This window comes from Ranitomeya variabilis, chromosome 2, assembly GCF_051348905.1.
Source record: "Ranitomeya variabilis isolate aRanVar5 chromosome 2, aRanVar5.hap1, whole genome shotgun sequence".
In the NCBI taxonomy this organism is placed as follows: Eukaryota; Metazoa; Chordata; class Amphibia; order Anura; family Dendrobatidae; genus Ranitomeya; species Ranitomeya variabilis.
Genome location: NC_135233.1, coordinates 1,091,647,246 through 1,091,656,868, shown reverse-complemented (window position 1 = coordinate 1,091,656,868; position 9,623 = coordinate 1,091,647,246).

The window sequence follows — 9,623 nt, the reverse complement described above, 5'->3', positions numbered from 1 at the left end:
GGTCATGAGGGCGTACTGCAGACACAGGTGTGGCTGTGATTAGAATGGTAAAACAGTGACTGATTAAAAGCCCTGTAGTAGAGGGGGAGATGTGTCAGTGTTGGTTTGGAGGCAGACAGAGCAGTTGTCTGCAGAACTCTTTCTGTGTGGAGCAACATAGGGGCAAAAGGAACCAAAGAGACTGACACCCTGCATCCCGGGCTGTCTTGTGTTGCCAGGCTACAATCCGGAGGATAGCGTGATGTGCACGGCGTGAGTAGAGACTTGGTATCGGCGGGCGGTCGCCCCAGGGAAACTGGACAAAGGGAAGTCTGGCCTGTGTAGGGACTGCAAAGGTAAAGCTGGTTACTGTGTATTTCTGAAGGACTGTGTGAAGAAGCCGTGTACTGTATATTTTCCTTTGGCCTGCATGAAGAAGCCGTTTACTATGTATTGCTAATAGACCTGATCAGTTTCTATGAAGAGGTAAGTTCCGGACTGAACCAAGGGAACCCAGTGGACGTAGTGTATATGGACTTTTCAAAAGCTTTTGATATGGTGCCACACAAAAGGTTGATACATAAAATGAGAATAATGGGGATAGGGGAAAATATGTGTAAGTGGATTGAGAGCTGGCTCAGGAATAGGAAACAAAGGGTGGTTATTAATGGAGCACACTCGGACTGGGTCGCGGTTAGCAGTGGGGTACCACAGGGGTCAGTATTGGGCCCTCTTCTTTTTAACATATTTATTAATGACCTTGTAGGGGGCATACAAAGCAGAATTTCAATATTTGCAGATGACACTAAACTCTGCAGGGTAATCAATACAGGGGAGGACAATTTTATATTACAGGATGATTTATGTAAACTAGAAGCTTGGGCTGATAAATGGCAAATGAGCTTTAATGGGGATAAATGTAAGGTCATGCACTTGGGTAGAAGTAATAAGATGTATAACTATGTGCTTAATTCTAAAACTCTGGGCAAAACCGTCAATGAAAAAGACCTGGGTGTATGGGTGGATGACAAACTCATATTCAGTGGCCAGTGTCAGGCAGCTGCTACAAAGGCAAACAAAATAATGGGATGCATTAAAAGAGTCATAGATGCTCATGAGGAGAACATAATTTTACCTCTATACAAGTCACTAGTGCGACCACACTTAGAATACTGTGCACAGTTCTGGTCTCCGGTGTATAAGAAAGACATAGCTGAACTGGAGCGGGTGCAGAGAAGAGCGACCAAGGTTATTAGAGGACTGGGGGGTCTGCAATACCAAGATAGGTTATTACACTTGGGGCTATTTAGTTTGGAAAAACGAAGACTAAGGGGTGATCTTATTTTAATAATAATAATCTTTATTTTTTATATAGCGCTAACATATTCCGCAGCGCTTTACAGTTTTGCACACATTATCATCACTGTCCCCATTGGGGCTCACAATCTAAATTCCCTATCAGTATGTTTTTGGAGTGTGGGAGAAACCGGAGAACCCGGAGGAAACCCACGCAAACACAGAGAGAACATACAAACTCTTTGCAGATGTTGTCCTTGGTTGGGTTTGTACCCAGGACTCCAGCGCTGCAAGGCTGCTAATGTATAAATATACGAGGGGACAGTATAAAGACCTTTCTGATGATCCTTTTAATCATAGACCGGTGACAGGGAAAAGGGGGCATCCTCTACGTCTGGAGGAAAGAAGGTTTAAGCATAATAACAGACGCGGATTCTTTACTGTAAGAGCAGTGAGACTATGGAACTCTCTGCCGTATGATGTTGTAATGAGTGATTCATTAAATAAATTTAAGAGGGGACTGGATACCTTTCTGGAAAAGTATAATATTACAGGGTATATACACTAGATTCCTTGTTAGGGCGTTGATCCAGGGAACTAGTCTGATATATATATATATATATATATATATATATATATATATATATATATATATATATATATATATATTGTATACAGGATCAGTATTATAGTAGTTATATTCTTGTACATAGGGGCAGTATTATAGTAGTTATATTCTTGTACATAGGAGCAGTATTATAGTAGTTATATTCTTGTACATAGGGGCAGTATTATAGTAGTTATGTTCTTGTACATAGGGGCAGTATTATAGTAGTTATATTCTTGTACATAGGGGCAGTATTATAGTAGTTATATTCTTGTACATAGGGGCAGTATTATAGTAGTTATATTCTTGTACATAGGGGCAGTATTATAGTAGTTATATTCTTGTACATGGGGAGCAGTATTATAGTAGTTATATTCTTGTACATAGGGGCTGTATTATAGTAGTTATATTCCTGTACATAGGGGCAGTATTGTAGTTATATTCTTGTACATAGGGGCAGTATTATAGTAGTTATATTCTTGTACATAGGGGGCAGTATTATAGTAGTTATATTCTTGTACATAGGAGCAGTATTATAGTAGTTCTATTCTTGTACATAGGGACAGTATTATAGTAGTTATATTCTTGTACATGGGGAGCAGTATTATAGTAGTTATATTCTTGTACATAGGGACAGTATTATAGTAGTTATATTCTTGTACATAGGAGCAGTATTATAGTAGTTCTATTCTTGTACATAGGGGCAGTATTATAGTAGTTATATTCTTGTATATAGGAGCAGTATTATAGTAGTTATATTCTTGTACATAGGGGCAGTATTATAGTAGTTATATTTTTGTACATAAAGTCAGTATTATAGTAGTTATATTCTTGTACATAGGAGGCAGTATTATAGTAGTTATATTTTTGTACATAGAGGCAGTATTATAGTAGTTATATTCTTGTACATAGGAGGCAGTATTATAGTAGTTATATTCCTGTACATAGGGGCAGTATTATAGTAGTTATATTTTTGTACATAGGAGCAGTATTATTGTAGTTATATTCTTGTACATAGGGGCAGTATTATAGTAGTTATATTTTTGCACATAGGGGCAGTATTATAGTAGTTATATTCCTGTACATAGGGGCAGTATTATAGTAGTTATACTCTTTACATTGAGGCAGTATTATAGTAGTTATATTCTTGTACATGGGGCAGTATTATAGTAGTTATATTCTTGTACATAGGGGCAGTATTATAGTAGTTATATTCTTGTATATAGGGGCAGTATTATAGTAGTTATAATCTTGTACATAGGGACAGTATTATAGTAGTTATATTCTTGTACATAGGAGCAGTATTATAGTAGTTATATTCTTGTACATAGGGGCAGTACTATAGTAGTTATATTCTTGTACATAGGGGCAGTATTATAGTAGTTATATTCTTGTACATAGGGGCAGTATTATAGTAGTTATATTCTTGTATATAGGGGCAGTATTATAGTAGTTATAATCTTGTACATAGGAGCAGTATTATAGTAGTTATATTCTTGTACATAGGGGCAGTATTATAGTAGTTATATTCTTGTACATAGGAGCAGTATTATAGTAGTTATATTCTTGTACATAGGGGCAGTATTATAGTAGTTATATTCTTGTATATAGGGGCAGTATTATAGTAGTTATAATCTTGTACATAGGAGCAGTATTATAGTAGTTATATTCTTGTACATAGGGGCAGTATTATAGTAGTTATATTCTTGTACATAGGAGCAGTATTATAGTAGTTATATTCCTGTACATAGGGGCAGTATTATAGTAGTTATATTTTTATACATAGGGGAGTATTATAGTAGTTATATTCTTGTACATAGGAGCAGTATTATAGTAGTTATATTCTTGTATATAGGGGCAGTATTATAGTAGTTATATTCTTGTACATAGGGGAAGTATTATAGTAGTTATATTCTTGTACATAGGGGCAGTATTATAGTAGTTATATTCTTGTACATAGGGACAGTATTATATTAGTTATATTCTTGTACATAAGGAGCAGTGTATAGCAGTTGTTTTACGTGTTATTCCTTGCTATACTAGCACATTTTATTTTGCATTAAATCCCCAGAGAATAGATAGCTTTTCTTCTAACTTGCCGAGTCCAGTTTATAATCTGAATATTGCAGCTTTAATAGATATTTTACATCCTATATAGTGATATCTTGTATTAAAAGAAAATATGGACAAGTTGACACGATCGGCGATCCAGGCTCCTTTGTGCGGTCCACAATGCCGCACTTACCACTCTGACCTTACTGTTACTTTTGTGATTTGGAAGATGAACATGAAATGCAGAAGGTGAAAGCAAAGCTGAAAATTTCATTCAATTGACTGTGAACTTTCAGTAGATGCCTCTGAACAATTGAGGCTCCTGCCATGAATCCCGCTGATCCTCTAAGTACTCGCCCGGCATTGTGCTGATGACAAGACCTGAGAGCAGATGTCTAAACACCGAGGATTGTATTTCTTCAATAAACGATGGGGAGGATAATGTCACAAGTTCTGGATGTGCTGGGAATGAGAGAGTCCCGCACGTAAGAGATATAGTCTACGAGCCGCTCAACATTTCTCTTCTCGTCCATTCATATATGGAATATTTTGTGGCTCATTGAAGAGAGAAAAGTCATGTAAAAGAATTAAAATGGAGACGATAAATGATTTCCAACCTGTATTACAACTAATGACAGGATAACTAGACTTCTAGTTGGAGCCACCATTGATGACCGCAACAAAATTGGTTATTGAATATTGATGCCACCAATAGGATAAGACCACAACCCAATGGACTCAATGGACACACCTCGATAATGGACGAATATTTTATTAGGACACATACTGTATAGGTAACAGTCCTCTGCCAATCTGGTCCTCATCAATTAGCCACAAAAAAGGTTTCTAAAAACTTTTGGTTTCAATTGACTTCTAAAAATTGGAATTGGCATTGTGAAAACCTAGTCCCATACAAAAATGCGTTCACCTGGTGACAGCCAGTGATAATTATTGGTTTGATAGACATAGGGCACGCCTTAATTAGGTCTCTTAAATGGCTGGGTATTCCATCCTAACCACTAGATAGGTGCTAGATTGTGCATCACCAGAATGGAAGAATTTGGAATTCTATATTCGTTTTAGATCTCTTATGGCAACAACAACGTTACGTGGCCAAGAGGAGGTAAAAGGAGCAGAAGTTCACTCATGGGCCCCGATTCAAGATTTTGACCGGGATCCCCCCCACCACCATTCCTGTATAAATTATATATATGAATACAGTGGGGAAAATAATCAGTTGATCCACTGCCAATTTTGCAAGATTTCCCACCTACAAAGAATGGAGAGGTCTGTAATTTTTATCGTAGGTACACTTCCCCTGTGAAAGACAGTATCTAAAAATTAAAAAAACTGAAAATCACATTGTCTGATTTTTACATTATGAATTTGCATTTTATTGCACAAAATAAGTATTTGATACAATAAAAAAACAACTTAATATTTGGTATAGAAACCTTTTTTTTGCAATTACAGAGGTCAGTCGTTTCCTGTAGTTCTTGACCAAGTTTGCACACACTGAAGCAGGGATTTTGGCAACATTGAGTTTCAGCTCCCTCCTAAAATTTTCTTTTGGGTTCAGGTCTGGAGACTGGTTAGGGCACTCCGAGACCTTGAAATGCTTCTTATGGAGCCGCTCCTAGTCATTACTTGCTCTGGCTGTGTGTTTCGAGTCATTGTCATGCTGGAAGACCCAGCCATGACCCATCTTCAATGCTCTTGCTGAGGGAAGGAGTTTGTTGTCCAAAATCTAGCGATAGATGACTCCATCCATCCTCCCTTCAATACGGTGCAGTTGTCCTGTCCCCTTTGCAGAAAGAAACACCCAAAGTATTTCCCCCACCATGCTTCTGTAACACCCCAGGAGTTTGGTTGTTATAGAGGTATTGCCTTCCTCACAGGGAGAGTGATGCCAAGCCTGGAAGCAACAAGGATCCCTTTAACAGGTAACACGTACACACAACACTGTTCTGACTCCAGGCTAGAAGGGGGAGCTCTAGACCCTGTTTGAGGGTAGATTCCCTATATATTCTGGCTGGAGGAGGAGTTAGGGAGTCTGAGTGAGGAGTGGATAGTCTGTGAGGAGAGCTAGAGCTGAGCAGACATGCGGTTCTGCAGCTCCTGAGAGGAGAGTCAGACAGTGAGGGGAGAAGGAGCAAAGGAGAAGAGAAAGAAACTGGAGGGGAGCTGCAAGTGGGCTCCCTCCAGGATCAAGCGCAAGAAACCGGTAACTGTATGCCCGACAGCAGAAACCGGCGGGCAGGAGATTCCAAATCTTCTGGCCACTATTACACCCAACCGAAGGCACAGCAGCAGATTAGAGCCCGGAGTCACCACGTGAAGGGACACCTGTAAAACGACTCGAGTTGCCTGCCATGCGGGTAATGTCCACCTAAAAGGACAGAGTGAGAGAGGACCTTGTATGAAGCCTCAGGCAGCAAGAGACTTAGAACACAGCGCAGAAAGGAAGACTTCCAATCCCACCTGGCTAGGGGGATTCCGAATCACTTCCAGGCTGCCCGGATTCCAAAGACCACCTGTAACCTGTACCTGAACTGCATCAGTAAAGGGTAAAGAGACTGCAACCTTGTGTCCTCCAATTCTGTCCTGCACTTCACCATCTATCATCATTTCTAACTACACCGGGAGCCCTGGGGACTAAGCTCTGCCTGTGGGGAGCTGTACCATCTAAGCTGGAATATCATCATCTCCAGTGACCAGGTCCTCCTGTGTAGTTGTCAGCTGATTCCTAACTATTCTCAGAATCCTCCTTACCCCACGAGGACAGTCATCTTGTGTTTCTTCCATTTTCCAATAATTACGCCAACAGTTGTTGCCTTCTCACCTCCTGCTTGCCTATTCTCCTGTAGCTCATCCCAGCCTTGTGCAGGTCTGCAATTTTGTCCTTGGTGTCCTTAAACAGCTCTTTGGTCTTGGCCATGGTGGAGAGGTTGGATTGTGATTGAGTGTATGGACAGGTGTCTTTTATACTGGTAACGAGTTCTAACAAGTGCAATTAATACAGGTAATGAGTGCAGAGGATGAGGCTTCTTAAAGAAAAACTAACAGGTCTTTGAGAGCCAGAATTCTTGCTGGTTGGTTGATGATCGAATGCTTATTTTATGCAATAAAATGCAAAAATCATACAATGTGATTTGGATTTTATTTTTAGATTCTGTCTCTCACAATTGAAGTGTACCTATGATAATAATTGCAGATCCCTCGATTCTTTGTAGGTGGGAAAACTTGTAAAGTCGGCAGAGTATCAAATACTTATTTTCCCCACTGTATATATGTGCCTTCTCCTGGGCCCCATCCTATATATATATCCCATCCTGGTATATGTCCCTTATTCTGCTGCTGTTCTTTAATGTATAGAAAAAAAATAAACCATTGTGCTCGCCATGGATGTACATAGAAGTCTTGTGGCTCCATAGAAGAAGTATAATGCATTCCTCTATAATATAATGCACCCCATAGTCATCTATATAGTATAATGCACCCCATAGCCATTTATAAAGTATAGTGCACCTCCATTGTCATCCTATAAAGTATAATGCACTCTCATATTCCTCCATATAGTATAGTGCACTCCATAGACATCCATTTACTAGTTTGGCCACTGATCTAAAAAATAAATACGTAAATACTCACCATTCCTTCATTCCCAACTGCGTGGTGCCCTCTTGTGAAGCTGGCAGCTGACTTTGCCATGCGACGGGAGCGCATGACGTCACTGCCACTTGCCCACTCACATGCACACTGACGTCAGCTGCAGTCCTCTAATTGGCCGGCAACCTGTATAGTCGCGCACAGACCTGATGGGTCTGTATGGTGTAATACACTTCAACTGGATGTGTGTCAGAGGTGTTGAAGTTTCTTTTGGTCTGACCCACCAAGCCAGTTCGCGTTGGCGACCGCTGAGACCGCGGTGGTTACACCCTTACTTATTGATGTAAGTGGTGAAGAAATGGAAATGTTTTCAAAACCTCTGGAATCATTCAGTCTGAAGTATGAACCACGGGTAGAAATCTAGACACTTCCAGCCTCGTCTGAAGAAGCTTCTGCTGCTGAAAACACTTGGGGATTTCTCCAAAGTGTCCCAGGTGTCATGTCGGATGCTGTTCAGACCAGGTCGTTCGACAGACAGCGGTAATTCCGCTTTTGACCACTATTTGCTCATTGGCGTCGGCTAGATTTTATTTAGCTGTTCCGGGGTTAATTTACCTGATCCTCGGATTGGAAGCTGGGCCATGCCCATTGCCTTTAAATAGTTCTCATGATCATTGGGCGTCGCCGATTATAGCTTCTGTCTTGTGCGTTGTTATCTCGGTCTGGAGTGGAGAGCTGGTTGTTGGAGATTCGTTGCTGGTGGTGTATTTTCCTTTGTCTTATTTACTCCTTCCTATATTTGTATTTATTTTGCCCTGCACATTTATAATGCAAACTCTACAGATGAGTCATGGCTGAAAGAAGTTGTCATGGTGGTCTGGGCAAGATGGATAGTACGGTATGTAAAAAAGTTAATAACCCCATCGGAAAGAACTTCATCTGAGACTCACTAAATATAACTGTACTGTCATTTTTTATATGGTTTTCAGGACTGGTAACTACCACTATACGGTCACTATGTGGTGGTGATATCAGTCTTGGTCTTTATATTATGTTTTTTCTCAGCAACGGCAAAGTGGTCTGCCGATAGGGGATTACCTGTTTACACCACCACAACTCTTTTTAATTCTATGGTGGCATCCGATCTGGTTCTTAGAAGCCCTAATATTCATCTGAAATTGTCAGTTTAGGATTTTTCTTATCACACATTTCTCTTAAAGGGAATCTGTCAGTAGGATCAACCCCCTCTCCCCCCAAGCTATCTGCTTAGACATGTAGGACATAGAAAGTAGAGTGAAATTATACCTTAATATCTGCGATCTGAATGGAAGCTGGAAGCATCTCTGCCTCCCAGATCGCTGCTGAGAACAAATGTGTCACACTTTGAATTGAATTATTTATTAAAAAAATTAAAATTTCAGTGCAGTTTATGAAAAAAGCAAGAACTGCCAAAATAAGGGACTCAGATACATCCTGTATTAGACATAAAGGAGGGCCTCATACACATTCTGTTCAAATTGTTATGTAGTGCTGCTCCTAGACTAAGTGCAAAGCCTGCCCAAAATTACAAGCAGGGTCATCCATACACCCTTGAAGGCAACAACTGTAGCGCATCATTCAAATATTGTGAGCAAACTATAGTTGTGGTATTCCTGCACTCAAACATGTTCTGCACAGTGCCAAGCCTGCTAAAAATTACAAACAGGGTTATCTATACACCCTTGAAGGCAACAACTGGATGGCATGAAGCAAATTTTAAGCAAGTGTACACCTGTAGCAGGCCAATTTTGATTTTTTATTTCATATCAATGAAACTTCACACAAAGCAGGTTCTACAGTATATATGACAATAGTCAATTTTTGACCAAAAATATTGCATGAACTGTACCAAGCCAAGTGGTTTTTAAAATTTTTAACCCACCATAGTTTTACACAAAGCACATTAAACTATGTGCATGAATCACTGAAACCATAAAAAGTTTTGGAAGTTTTTTTAGAGTTTAATATACCAGTGAAATGTAACAAGAACTGCATTAGAGTGTATTATTATTATTATTATTTATTTCTATAGCACCATTGA